The 14,887-nt window shown below is 36.4% G+C and overlaps 1 protein-coding gene across 2 annotated transcripts in view; it reads right to left on the bottom strand.

Moving 5' to 3' along the window:
- Positions 1 to 14,887, bottom strand: part of PDE7B (phosphodiesterase 7B) — a 331,487-nt gene that overhangs the window by 212,214 nt on the left and 104,386 nt on the right. The gene's annotated exons all lie outside the window — the stretch shown is intronic.

Here is a 14,887-nt window from a genome sequence, read left to right as displayed (position 1 = left end):
AAACTGCCTAAAATCTCTCATATTACAAAATGAATAATTACTTTTTGAACACTTGAAAAATACAGAGAGACAAAAAGAAGGAAACAAACATCATCCATAATCCCACCATCCAGGCAACCAAAAACATATCTTGAGTATTGGGAAATTATAATTCTCTCATTCAACTCAATTCTAATGTTGACCAATGGTGTCCTTCCTATCTCCACCTGGACATACTGAATACCAAGAGAAACTGATAAAAAGAGCAAAATTATTTGTTGCTTCATCCTTAAAGCAAATGTGAATAAAACCCACGAAAACAACATGTGAGGATCTTAGTATCATTATGCCATGTGATTTCATAGTGAGGGACTAGCCTGTTGATTTTTCAGAATTAGATGGCTTAATTACAATTTTCATAGTATAACTTCTATTTTATAACTTCATGCATATAACTTTAGATCTGTAAAAAACATAGTTATGTATTTTTTAGTAAAGAAAACGATGGAAATTAATTATCTCAACAGAAAAGAGTTTTTATTTATGAACTGGGGTTTTGTTTATAGCTGCACTGTGGGTGGCGAAGCACTTATTAGGATCACTTGTGGGATATTTAATTCCAAGTGGTCAATAAAGAATAACTATTAGTTTGGTTTTTGCAACAAACACCATCATAGCATTAATATTCATTGGTAATCACAAAATAAAATATACCTGCTTTATTACTACTATTATCAACCTGACGATTTGTTTACATAAATAATAATCGTGATCTTCATTAAACGCTATTAAATGAAATGTTTGTATTGAGTTGAATGATGAATTATGCATTCTAACCTCTACTCAGTGATAATTGTCGAGTGTTAAATATTTATGGGACTTTCATACAGCGATGGTGGGAGGGTAAATTGGTACAGCCACTTTGGAAAGCTATTTGGCAAACTCATTCTAAGTTGAACATATACATGCCCTATGACCCAACAGTTGCAATTCTAGGTAAGTACTCAAGAGACAATGTGTAATTTTGTGCACAAAAAGACTTGTACAACGATGTTCACAGCAATATTGTTTGTAACAGTCCAAAACTAGGGATAGACAAATGTTCATTACCACTAGAATTAATAAACAGTCACATATACGCATACATACATGTACACTGGAACACTCTATAGCAGAGCTCAGAAACCTTTTTCTGTAAAATATTCGACTTTGAAAATCATACAGTCTCTAACACAACTATTCAACTCTACCAATGCAGTGTGAAAATAGTTTTAGGCAATATATAAATGAATGGGAATGGCTATATTCTAATAAAACTTTACTTACAGAAACAAGTGATAGGCTAATTTTAGCCCATAGGTTATTATTTGCTGATCTCTATTCTACAGCAAAAGAAAACAGAAAAAGAATGAACTATAGCCATGTGCAACTGTATGGATGAGTCCTGTAGACAATGTTGAGTTAAAGAAGGTAGACAGAAAAAATATACTTTTTGATTCCATTTATAAAAATTTCAAAGTTAGAGGATGGTGATAGAAGTCAGTGAGTTAGTATGGATCTTTGAGAGGTGATGTCTGGGAGGAGGTATGAGGGAAGCTTGCTTGATCTGTGTGGTTTTACATGGATGTTTTAACTTTGCAAAAATTAATGAGGTGTACCCCTAAAAAATTGGATATTTATCAGAATTTAAGCTCTATTGCAACAACAGGTAAGAAAAAATTTTCTATATAAATAAATCAATAGCTAAATAAACTAATAACAGGTGAATTAGAAGTGCCAATAAATATGCAAACTACAATTTCAATTGTTGAGGGATGTCAGGCTATTGATAAATATGAGCTTGGACTTATAATACACGTACACGTATTAGTTCATATTTACCAATGTTAAATACACTAATTGAAGACTCGCTCTTTTAAAGATGCTAACATTTGAAACACACCTTCTAAGAAGTTTTCCCTACAAGAAAGTAAAGAAAATTGACACGCACAAACTTTCTTTTTAAAAAAAAAAAAAAACCAGACACTTCTCCATTTCCAACAGTACAATTACTACAGGGGAAAAATTACTTCTTGTAATGGCCTAAAAATTTACACAACTCTGTGTGGTTACGAGTCTGAGACCTGACCCTGAACTTCTGGAGTCCAGGCATTTGGACTAGGCTGAGAGACATTACTGGCTTCTTCTCCTACTTGATTCTCAAAGCTGCTTTCAAACTTAAACTCCTATGAAAGCGACATATGAAAAAACTGAGCTCCTTCAAATATTGAGAGATTTGCTTTAGGCTCTTGGATGACCAAGTTCCAAGTGTCCACCAAATTATCCACAATGTGATCACAGTCATTCACATACTGTTTCCCAGAATCATCTTGGCATTTCATTATCGACCAGCCTGCAAGCAAGATCCACGAAAGAAGACGCCTTGATACAGAAAGTGAACCAGCAGACAGAATAAGTTACCCTTCTTGCTGACTGCTGGGTGGAATCAATTATTCACAAACCTGTTCTATAAAAAAAGCAGTCATTCAGGAATAAGATGTTAAACTTTTCCTGAGAAATGTGGAAAATGTACGTTTGAATTCAATATCTACTTCCAAAATGTTCAACTACTTTTTTCCCAGATTTTCTAAAAGAAGACAAAATATTGAAATGCATTCTCTTGACATTGCAATATAATTTTATGGTTTTTAAAATTTTTTCCAGCTCTACTGACGTACAATTTAAAAATCGTATATTTAGGTTTAACATATATATATATAGGTTTAACACACATATATATGTTAAACCTATATATATGTATGGTGAAATGATTACTACAATGAAGTTAACACATTAATTACCATTTTTCTTTTGTGGTAAGAATACAAATTTACTGTCTAAGGAAATTTATATTAATAAATAAAACTCCTAATAAAACTACTGTATAGTAGTTTTATTAACTATACTCACTATGCTGTATGTTAGAACAATATAACATTAATTTCATAACTGGAAGTTTGTATTGATGGAAGAAATTTTCACATATCAAGGTATGGGGAAGTCATTCTGGCTTACATATGATTTAACTTGAACTTTGGGCTAACCAAAACAGCCTGTTTGTGGCCTATTAAATATGCATTGTGCATCTGTTTGAACCATTAAAGAAAAGAATGCATTTAAAAATCAAAGTGGAGTAACTATGGTTCAAGCATCCAAAATGGAAGTAGGTGGCCATGGTGGATGTGGTCTCAGACACGTTCCTGCATTACTGAGAACTTGAGTATTTTGAACTGTATCAGACTCAAGGACATCACCAGACTTTCTCCAAACAATATCTGCTAGCAGATGCCAGCTGCAACCTCCTAGTCTCAAGGTCTACCCTTGTAACTGTGTTACCATTTCAGACCCCAACCAATCCTTGCTTAATAAACACTCTTACTTCTTGTCAGCTCCAATCCTAATTCTTGACAAACAACTTATATAATTTTGCGGGTTTTACCTTTAACCCTTCCCCCCTTCCCTCCATTTTGTAGTCCAGCAGAACACAATTCAAGTGCTTCTTGAATCTGTGCAATATAACTTTAGAAAGAAGCTTGGTATGGGAAATATTTTCCTAAACTTACTACACATACTGCAAAAACTCTCAGATTTGTCCTTTAGGATTATCACTGAACAATGAAGATACTGATGTTCCCCAGTTTTATGGAATTCTATGTCCTACTAACATTTCTGGTATTATTTTCTTATACTTAAGAATGTGAGGGCCTCTTTCAGAATGAAATTTTCTGCTGTGCCAAATAGAATTAGAACCCTCAGAGTCCAGAATTTAAAGATAAAATGACAATATACAAGATTTCATAATGTTAACTACCTCATTAAGCTACACATCATAAAAAATTTTTAATGTTGACTGTACACCAAATGTGGTTGACTACCAAAAGTAGGCAAAAGCAAATTCTTCACCTCTGCTTATTGGTATGTATAACATACCTTTAGATTTGCCTTTAAGACTTTTGCATTAAAAAATTAGTAATTAATTTTGTAAATTTATTTACTTATTTATTTATTTATTTATTTAATTGGCTGTGTTGGGTCTTTTTTTGCTGTGTGTGGCTTTCTGCAGTTGCGCAGAGTAGCGGGGCCTACTCTTCATTGCAGTGCGTGGGCTTCTCATTGCCATGGCTGCTCTTGTTGCGGGACATGGGCTCAATAGTTGTGGCTCATGGGCTTAGTTGCTCCGCAGCATGTGGGATCTTCCTGGAGCAGGGATCGAACCTGTGTCCCCTGCATTGGCAGGAGGATTCTTAACCATTGCGCCACCTAGGAAGCCCCAGTAATTAATTTTGATAGTGTCCAAGCTAGCTTCACAGAATTTGAAAACTTGCATCAATTTGTCACTGCAAAAGCTTTGGGCTTATGGAAACTGAGCTTTCTTTATCACCAGTTCAGTGTCTCATTGATATACTGGCAACTTAATAAAATGTCTTTTTACATTTAGATATGACAAAATGTTACAGCTCAAAGAGAGCAATTGATATAATACAAGCAAATATTTATTTTATCTAAAATTATCTTTCGGTGTATTTTTTATAACATAGATTACATTGCCCCATTCTTTGAAAATTTCTATATTTGTGAATGTTCATAATCTATACACATTAGAAAACATTATATACTTATAGCTGGCAAAGCAGGTGGTTTGAGATTGACAGGTTGGGACCTCTTAAGGCATGCTGAATAGCTAGCCATCGCGAATAATTTGTCTGTTAAAAAGATTTGAATTTACAGTGAAATACAATTATAATCTGTATTCTTTCCAATAAAAAGCCCAACATTGTTTCTGGGTCAAAACAGAGATGACATTGTCTCTGGAACATTATAAAAAATACAGTTTGATGTATACAAGGATTCCTAGGGGGACTCATCCTGAGAGCAAAAAGCCTTTGAATGAAATTTGTGAGAGGGGAAAGTGAACCAGAGAAGGAGTAGCTGAGGAGGAAGAGGAAGCTTTGATGTGATTGGCCAGGGGTGGGCCAGGGGTGGGCCCAGCTCAAGAGACAGTGGTAATGTCAGAGCTCAAATGCCTTAGCACCTTTGTTCTCCTTGACAACTAGGACGTACAGGCAGAGGCATCCCCTTTAAGCCAAGGCAAGTGAGAAAAGAGCCTTCCTGAGGCATCACGAGCTCAGAAAAGGTGAGGGGTGAATACACAACCTTGCACTTTTCTTACATCTTCATTATGCATTTTTGGGGTGCTTCTTTGGAGTTTTAGGCCAATTCTGGGTGCTAGGGATACAAAGATATTTAAATAAAATGGAGACCTGCTCCCTTGGAATGTGCAGGCTGGGTGGAGAAAGGGAGAAATAATTCAATATTTGCAGTAGAAGAGAGAGGAGCTTGTGAATTAGGGTCAAGGAAGGCAGCGCCCTCACCATTGCGTGGGAGGCAGCTAAGGAGAAAAGGCAAGGGAAAGCTGTGCATACACAGGGAGGAATTACTTTTCTGAAATGTGTGTTGGACACATAGTTTGTGTTTTATGTATTTTTTATTTTTAATGAGTGGACATTAGTTGATAAATTCTCACCTTAGGACTGCTTCAAATAATACCCGTTTACCTCTCCCTAGCCTGTTCTTTCTCATTTCCGTCATTCATTTCAGACCTTTACCTACTGCTTTCTGCTTGCCTCCACTACTCTCCTTACTCGCATTGGAATATCATGCTTTCTTCTTAAAAAGAAGGGAAGCAATGAGATGGAATCATCTCAGTTTCTGCCCCGAGATGTGTGTCACCCTGAGAGATGTGTCTCTATCCTTACTCTTCCTAGTCCACCATCACCATCTTCTCTCAGTCGCAGTGGGAGGTGGGGGAGGGTAAGGCTCACAATTTCCTTCTTTTCAGAAATATTCAACCACTTCCTTGACTCACTCTTTCCTCTCTGCATAAAATATTCTCAGATCTTTCCCACCTTAAGAATTCCTTCGAGGCATTGTCCTGTTACCCGCCTTCCTTTCTCAGACAGAATTCTTGAGAGAGTAGCACCCCTCCTTGGTTCTCTTTATTTAGATCAATGCTGCCCTCTCCCCTTGGCCCTTCCACTAGCTACGCCCTTGCTGATATTACCTTCGGGTTGCTCAGTCCAAGATCACCTTTTAGCCTTGATCTCATTTGCCCTCTATGGCATTTCACATTTTTATCACCATCCTCCTATGAAAGGTTCTCTCCTCTTGGCCAAAACAATACCACTCTCTCATTTTCCTTCTGTCTCTCTCCTCACTAATTCTTAATCTCCTACCTCTTTAGGCTTCTTTAGACTCCTCTTGAATCTGCCCATCCCTTCAGTGTTGCTTCTAAGTGTTCTGAGGTGCATCTCCATCTCATTCCTCGCCTTCCCCAGGGTGACATCATTGCTATTTGTCTCCACTGCCTACCAGCAGATCACTCTTCTGAGCTCCAGACTCCCTTCTGCACCTCAGAAGTCCATGGGCATCTCCATGTGTTATGCCCAAGTTTAACTCGTCATTTCCCCTGATTGCAAATCTGATTCTCTAATACTCTCCACTGGGAGCAGGTGGGGGGAAGCAACATCTCTATCTGTTCTCTATCTATTTAACTATATTTCCTACATTCACTCCATGGTAAAGTCCTATCATCCTCTCTCAAAGTCTCCTGAATCTCATACCTTCTGTCCTTCCTGACATTGTCTTAGTTCGGGAACACTCATCATTTCTTTCCCAGTTATTGCTGCAGTTCCTTAAACTCTCTTTCTTCAGTCTTCTCCTCCTCCAGTGCATACTCTATTCTGACCAGGTGATCCCCCTAAAACCTGCATCTCACATTATCGTTCCTCTGCTTAACCATCCCTAAATGGTCTTTGTCCTATTATAAGACCCCTTATAATCTGCCCCACTTCCTCTTCACATGGATTATCTTATCATTTCTTCCCTCTTATTCTGTTCTCCAGGCATAATGACCTCCAGTTTCTCTAACTGGTCACATTTAGCATCCTGTACCCACTGCTCCTGTTACCTAGAATTGCCAATGCCTTTCACAGCAGGCTGCCCCTTTCCAGCCTCAAAGGGCTGTGAGCTGCTTCTCTTTGACACTCAACTCCTTATCACTACTCACAGGCCTGTCCTGACACCCTTCTCCCTCCCCTAAGACCCTGGCCCATCCTTATTATGATTTCTCATGCTATGTTGTCATTGTCTGTGTTGTTTTCCATGCACCACTGGATTGGGAGCTTCTTGAGGGTAGAAAATAGAACTTTAATGTCTTTGCATCCCTATCTGGCACACAAGATGTACCTAAAATGTTTGTGAATTGAATAATTTTTCTGAAGTGTAGCTTTGTACAAAGGATGGTAGGTCTTGTTTTCTCTTCCTTCAGACGGAAAATGGAGCTAATACAAGACCGGCACATTTATCCTTTTTGGGTTTGATAACTTCAGTTCTGACAGTTTGGCCTTTGCTTGTGTTGTTCTGCGGCTAGCTCTTATCTGAGCGCTGGTTTTCATCTGCAAACAAAAGCTTGGTGTTTGGTTGCTGTGAAAATGCTGCCACGTTCCACGCAAGACAACCATGAAACTAGCAAACTTATTTTCCTCACGCAAGACAATATTGATTTCCAAATAAAATTTTTAAAGGTAGCAAGAGAATGTAGAAAGCCTTTTAAATGATAAACCTCAGATTAAATGATATTTTGTATATTCTTATAAAAATAGAGAAGACAAAATAATGATCCTTCTGTTTTCGTAACCCAGTGTCCCACCTGCAGAATAAAGGGTGGTGACAGGGATTCTATCTATTAATCAACTTCCAGAGTAACCCTAGTAGAGCAGTGGGCATAGAGTGGTGCTCAAGGAATATTTGATAATCGCCTATATTCTTAGGATATGTTCTAATTGTCTATTTGTAGAGAACTATGTATTTCTCATCCTGTAACCCAGAGTAGTATGCTTGGGAAACTCCCACTTGGTTCCCTTAGGAGCTGACCCATTCCTTGGCTGAGTTAGCAGAGGGTTTTAAATACTATACCCATCAGTCTTTGGCACATCGAGGCCATGCTTTACAGACGATTATGCTGTTTTGACAAATGCATCAGCATGTATCTATTCAGCAAATATTAAGCTCCAATGAGGGGCTAGGTGACTGGACACTGTTCCAGATGCTGGACACTTAGCAGTAAATAAACTGTTATTTACATTTACATTCTGTATACATAGGTGTGTCGTGCAGTGAGACTGGGAGAGAGAAAGGAACAAACAAACGAATACGTCATATAAAATATGTCACTTGGTGATGAGTGCATTGAAAAGTAAAACAAGGTAGGGCCCTGGTGAGTGATGAGGATAATGCCCTCTCTGCCCTCCCTTGGGAATGTCCAGGTTTCAATTTGTTCTCTTTTAAGAGTTAGAAAATATCATCCTTGGACATGCATATAGGAGGCGTGAAATGATGTACTCACAGGGTAAGAAAGTCAAAATTAATTGGTGGGAATGTAAATTGATACAGCCATTATGGAGAACAGTATGGAGTTTCCTTAAAAAACTAAAAATAGAACTACCATATGACCCAGCAATCCCACTCTTGGGAATATACCTGGAGAAAACCATAATTCCAAAAGATACATGCACCCCCAAGGTTCATTGCAGCACTATTTACAATAGCCAGGACATGAAAGCAACCTGAATGTCCATTAACAGGGGAATGGATAAAGAAGATATGGTACATATATATAATGGAGTATTACTCAGCCATAAGAAGGAACGGAATTGTGCCATTTGCAGAAATGTGAATGGAATTAGAGACTGTCATACAAAGTGAAATAAGTCAAAAAGAGAAAGACAAATATCGTATATTAACGTATATACGTGGAATCTAGAAAAATGGAACAGATGAATCTATTTGTAAAGCAGAAATAGAGACACAGACATAGAGAACAAACATATGGACACCAAGTGGGGGAATGGGGGGATGGGAATTGGGAAATTGGGAATGACATGTATACACTACTATGTATAAAATAGATAACTAATGAGAACCTTCTGTACAGCACAGAGAACTCTACTCAATGCTCTGTGGTGACCTAAATGGGAAGGAAATCCAAAAAGGAGGGGATATACATGCATGTATAGCTGATTCACTTTGCTGTACAGCAGGAACTAATACAACATTGCAAAGCAACTTTACCCCAATAAAAATAAGAAAAATTAATTCAAATTCCCAAGGCATTTTAATCTCTGCAAATCAAAGTTAAGCAACTTGAAAACTTTTGTCTTTGAACATAGACCTTCACTTTTATAAAGTTAAGTGCACATAAAATCGTCCTTATAATAATCTTTCTTTAATAACCTATAAGGATAATATGCTTATTTCAAGATTGCAAACATGTACTTGAGAATATCTATTAACTTGAAGCAAACTGAAACAGTTTAGTATTGAAAATTTACCAGAGCTGTCAATTTGCATAAAAAAATACTATTAATATTAAATGAAAGAACATGAAACACTTTGGTTATTAATGCTAATAAAAATATTTATATTTCTAGGACTTCTAATAGTTTACTGAATGTTTTAATATTTGTTGTGTTATTTGGTCCTCAACAAACCTAATAAGGTAGATAATAATATTGTTATTATTACTTATTCATTTTTGGGAAGAGTAAACAGACATCTATAACTCTTAAATGACTTTCCTATGACCACACAGTTTTTAGCTGATCCAAATCTTTAAATGCTCTATCCTTTCCACTATGCCACCAAAGTAGTGGCCTATTTTGATAGCAGATATTATTTTGCCTTAAAAAAGATCATGTACTAATTTTTAAGAAAAAAACGTACAAACCTCAAAATTGTCTACATACAAAAATCGTAGGCAGATGTCAGTGTTAAGAGGAAAATTTTAACATAAAACTCCCAGTTTTATTAGATGAAGAAGTTCCAAAAAGTGACAAAATATCATTCTTCCAGTATAAAAGATGACAATATTGTTGTACTTCTTAAATAAAATACTGATATCTGATATCAAAGAGAAAAGATAAAAAATTAATATGTATTAAAAATATCAAGCCTAGGATTCAGGCCATCGGGTTCAAATATACATTGGGTTAAAATGACTTAATTTCACAAGTATTGTTTATAGAATATTCTATAATAGTCTCTACCTAAATTAAAAATACTCTCTAATTGAGTAAATGAAAGAGACCAGAAGTCTCTTTCATTTGGTACTTCTGTCCTTTTTATAGCTGATGGTAACAGTCAAACTGTCTACAATAAGGCCTCGAATTCCTCTCCAATTTATCCTTTCATACTCCTTGTGGCCTGAAACACTTCCTTCTCTACTCCTCAGTTTTCCTGTATCTGGAGGTCATGTTTCTACTTAGAATGCTGCCTCTTTGTTGGCCTTTGCATACCTCAACGCATGTGTCTTCCTATCCCAATTGTATGCACTCTCTTCATCTTCTGAAGTCCCAGCACACTTTATTTCTTTTACATCATTTGTCACTTTCAAGCTAGCATTGCAGATTTTATGATGTGGGGCTTGACTCTGTACTGGACTATAAACCCTCTGAGGGCAGGGTCTATGCTCCACTGGTCTTTGCATTCTCAATGCCTAGCACATTACCTTGCATATAGTAGATGCTCAATAAATATCTGTTGAATGAATATTAGACAATGCCTTTGAGGCACAACAAAATTTTGAAGAATGTAATATTTAATATTTTTAAAAATTGCCCTCATGTTTGCATAATGGTTTATCTTTTCAATAACTTTTCTAAACATTGTTAATAAAATATTGATTTTATGGCATTCTACTGCTTTGAAAACTGATGATCTTTTGAAATAATTTATAAAAAATTTCAACCAGAAACCTGATAATATGAACACTCCTTTCTAAGCCACGGCAGGTAAGAAAGTTACGTACTTTACATTCAAATGATATGACACCAATCAGCATGAAGGAATCACACATGAAACAAAAGCAGGGCCACTGAAAATTGCAAACTGTAAAATTACAAGGGAAAGAAGAGGTACCAAGTTTGATCTGGAACTTTTTTTTAGAAAGTTTCTTTTCCCAGGATTTCACATTTCCCAGACAGAAGTTAGCAAATGAACTAAGAAGTGAATTAATTAACATCACTCATTCTAAAGGGAACCCTCTTGCACTGTTGGTAGGAATGTAAATTGATACAGCCACTATGGAGAGCAGTATGGAATTTCCTTACAAAACTAAAAATAGAATTACCATACGACCCAGCAGTCCCACTTCTGGGCATATACACAAAGTAAACCATAATTCAAAAAGACACATGCACCCCAATGTTCATTGCAGCACTATTTACAATAGCCAGGTCATGGAAGCAACCTAAATGTCCATTGACAGATGAATGGGTAAAGAAGATGTGGTACATATACACAATGGAATATTAACCATAAGAAGGAATGAAATTGGGTCCTTTGTAGAGACGTGGATAGACCTAGAGACTGTCATACAGAGTGTAGTAACTAGAAAGAGAAAAACAAATATCGTATATTAACACATACTTGTGGAATCTAGAAAAACGGTACAGATGAACTGGTTTGCAAGGCAGAAATAGAGACACAGATGTAGAGAACAAACGGATGGACCCTAAAGGGGGAAAGGCGGTGGCGGGTGGGGGGGTGGTGGTGGTGCTGGGATAAATTCGGAGATTGGGGTTGACATATATAAGCTAATATGCATAAAACAAATAATTAATAAAAAATTTATTTTTGAAAAAAAAAAAGTTTCTTTTCCCAGGGTTTCGCATTTCCCAGGCAGAAGCTAGCAAACGAACTAAGAAGTGAATTCACATCGCTCATTTTACGTAGTTTCTTTAAATACTCTTGGCTCTTTGTACCTAACAGTTTCATTACACTTTGAAAAATAAAATCCTTTTAGGAACTGGCCACATTTTATACATTAATTGTGCAATGAGAGATAATTTCTCTTCCCCTTCCTTCTTCCTTTGATATCAGTTCATTACACCTAATTAAGGTACACATCTAACTATATTGTTTTGTATGCTTTCATATAGTTATATAAACTTTGAGGTTTAGCTGAAATTGAGAGAAATCTTATGGCTAAATTAAAAAAAGAAGGGGGATGGGAGTTGGGAGTTTGGAACTCCTTAAGGGTGAAGGAAAGAAGAAAGCAACATTTATTATAATTTGGTGCTTAACATTGTCTACCCCCATGACAGAATTTTAAGGAATAAATCGTTAATACTCAGTGCAGCCAGCTCTGCAGTACATCTTTATTTACCCTCATATCCAATACGGACTGTTCCCCTGAATGCATACATGATCGCCTGTAAGACCCATATACAATAATAGTTTGCTCTCACTTAAAACTACTTTGAGTTCAGTACTTCAGAGTAACTCCAGGTGAATTTTACACTTATGTTTCACTGAATACAATGAGCTAAAAGAGTGAGTTTGATGAGGGTGACTTGTTCAGGGATATCAAGAAGTAGACAACTTAAAGCATAAAAACTGTATTTTTCAGAAAGATTTGGGACACACCAATGGGACGGATGAAAACTGCAAATGGTGTACCTGGCGAGTGACCCCCTTCCTTATTCTAACTCAAATGTGCTGAAACCAGAGCACAGCTGGGGTCCAGGCAGGCGCCCCAAACCTGGTGCGTGAGTGGGTAAAGAGGGGACCTCGGAGAGGGTGAGTCAAGAACTTGATATTTTAAAGCTATGACTGTCCCAGTTTGGCCTCCATTAGGGATCTCAATATTGGGGTGGCATAAAGATCAGAGGTTAAGTTTTGGAAATATAGGCTTTATATATTTGATTTTCTTGTTTTAAAACTTTGATTTATTCATAAAAAGATAATAACGTGGCCTGCAAACACACAAACTACATTCATGACTTAGAAACACCTAGAAAACTTAATAGTCCCTTTAAATAGCAGAGACTCCTTATCCTTCACTGTTGAAAATACAAAGTTTTCTCAAGATATGCTTTGGGAAGTCATAAGGGCATGATCATGGGTTCCTCTCAAAGGAAGCAACAAACTAATTAAAGACCTCAAACAGTGGTGAAGAAGAGTTTGTTGTTACTGTTGTGTTATATAGATGCCCTTTCTTGAGAAAATACAAGATGTGCTCTTAGTTTTAGTGAGTTGCATGTTCACACCTTGAGTTTCTCTTGTTTCTTTAAAGGGAATAAACCATTCAACTTCCTTTTCAGTATCTTGCACAGTATTGCTGTGACATGGTAGCCCTTCAGGCTTCAGGTGGACACATGCTACTGGCAGGTTGATCCATCTGTATTGATAGGCATAATAGTTTTATTTTGATATTCCCTTTCATCTAAGATTTCAAAGGACTTTGTAAACATTTCAATTAAATTTTGTAGCAATCCTCTTAAAAAGATAAATAGGAAAAAGTCTAAGCCTTCTTAGGTGTAAGCTCCTTGAGGGCATAATTTTCATTATTGGAGTAACTCAAGCTCACTAGATATAGTAATATCTTCAACATTCAATAAATATTTACCATCTACTTTAAAGGTAAAATGTACAAGTGTTCTACCTATTCCATCTTTAATTATCCCAAGCTCTTAAGCTAATAAAAGCTTCCATTATCACGTTTCCTTTATATTATTTAGTTCTATGTCCCTAAGAAAATAGAAATCTAATAAACTTATAAATCCTACAAGCTTCATAATACACTGCTATTGCCAAAGATATCTATATTTTGGAAGAGAGGCTATGTCTTAATTTACTTAGAATAAATGGTCTAAATATGTAAGGTGCTCAGGATGGACTTCACCCATGACATAAATAGTCTTATAATTTTGGGAATTTGTGTAATTTAACAGATTCATTGGGGGACTGCATTTGGTGGCCAGGGATGTTTTCTAGAAGAGAGGGAAAGATGATTGACTTTAAGTGAATTCAAATCTACAGGCGGTGGTAGACAGTCTATTGCTGTCTTTGTCCTAACTATAAACTAGTCAAGCAACTCACATGGGAGCCAACACAAGGAAAAATTCATCAAAATAAGTGATGTACTCATGTGCTTAAAGTCATCATGAATTAAAACTGATTCCAGTTAGTAGATCATGTAGAAGCTACAATCAAATAATATTTTAGTGGGATTAAGGTACCTATAGTATTTGATCATTTGCCTCAAATTTATTTCTGCAAAATGAGGATTATAATAGCACCAACCCATGTTGTTACTGTGAAAGTTAAGTGAGTTAGTTGATGAATAGATCTGATGTGGTGATGAGATGATTTCCCAAATCCAAAGTTGGGACATATGGCTGGAGAAAGGAATTTTTTTCTGCTTCTGTCTCTCCCTTTCTCTCTCTCTCTCTGTCTCTCTGGTTTGTACCCTGCACTATTGGCATTTTGAGACATTTTCATGGTTAAGGGAAAGGGATACTGGACATTTGAAATGAACTTATGGATGCCATGCTATGTTCATTCTTCATGTGCTTCCAGTAAAATATTCATTTTTCCAGTGGATATGTTACTATATAGCCACCATATTAATTAAAATAAAAACATAAGAAATGCAACAGAAAAGTTTAAAATACTAGTACAAGAAAGTAAGAAAGATCAGAAGACCTGGAAAATACAGTGTTTGTGTCTGTTTTTTGTTTTTGGTTTGTTTTTCAGTCATGAGCAACTTTTGATTATTTATTACCTGATTATCTTGAATTATAAATTACCAAGACATCCCCCTGCCTCTATCCTGCTGTCTGCTTCTGAGCCATCTTACCAATAACCTAGGCTGCCAACATATGAGGTAGCCAGAGAAAATGGAAGAAGCTAGAATGAATCTTTTTTTTTCTTTGCTTATAAGCATGGTTCAAAGTTGGAATGGAAGAGGGTGAAATTTTGGTGAAAGTCAAATTTAAGGATTATTTTTATTTATTCATGCTGCTGGTTT

Source organism: Hippopotamus amphibius, chromosome 6 (assembly GCF_030028045.1).
Source record: "Hippopotamus amphibius kiboko isolate mHipAmp2 chromosome 6, mHipAmp2.hap2, whole genome shotgun sequence".
Taxonomy (NCBI): Eukaryota; Metazoa; Chordata; class Mammalia; order Artiodactyla; family Hippopotamidae; genus Hippopotamus; species Hippopotamus amphibius.
This window is presented reverse-complemented; position numbering and strand designations above follow the sequence as displayed.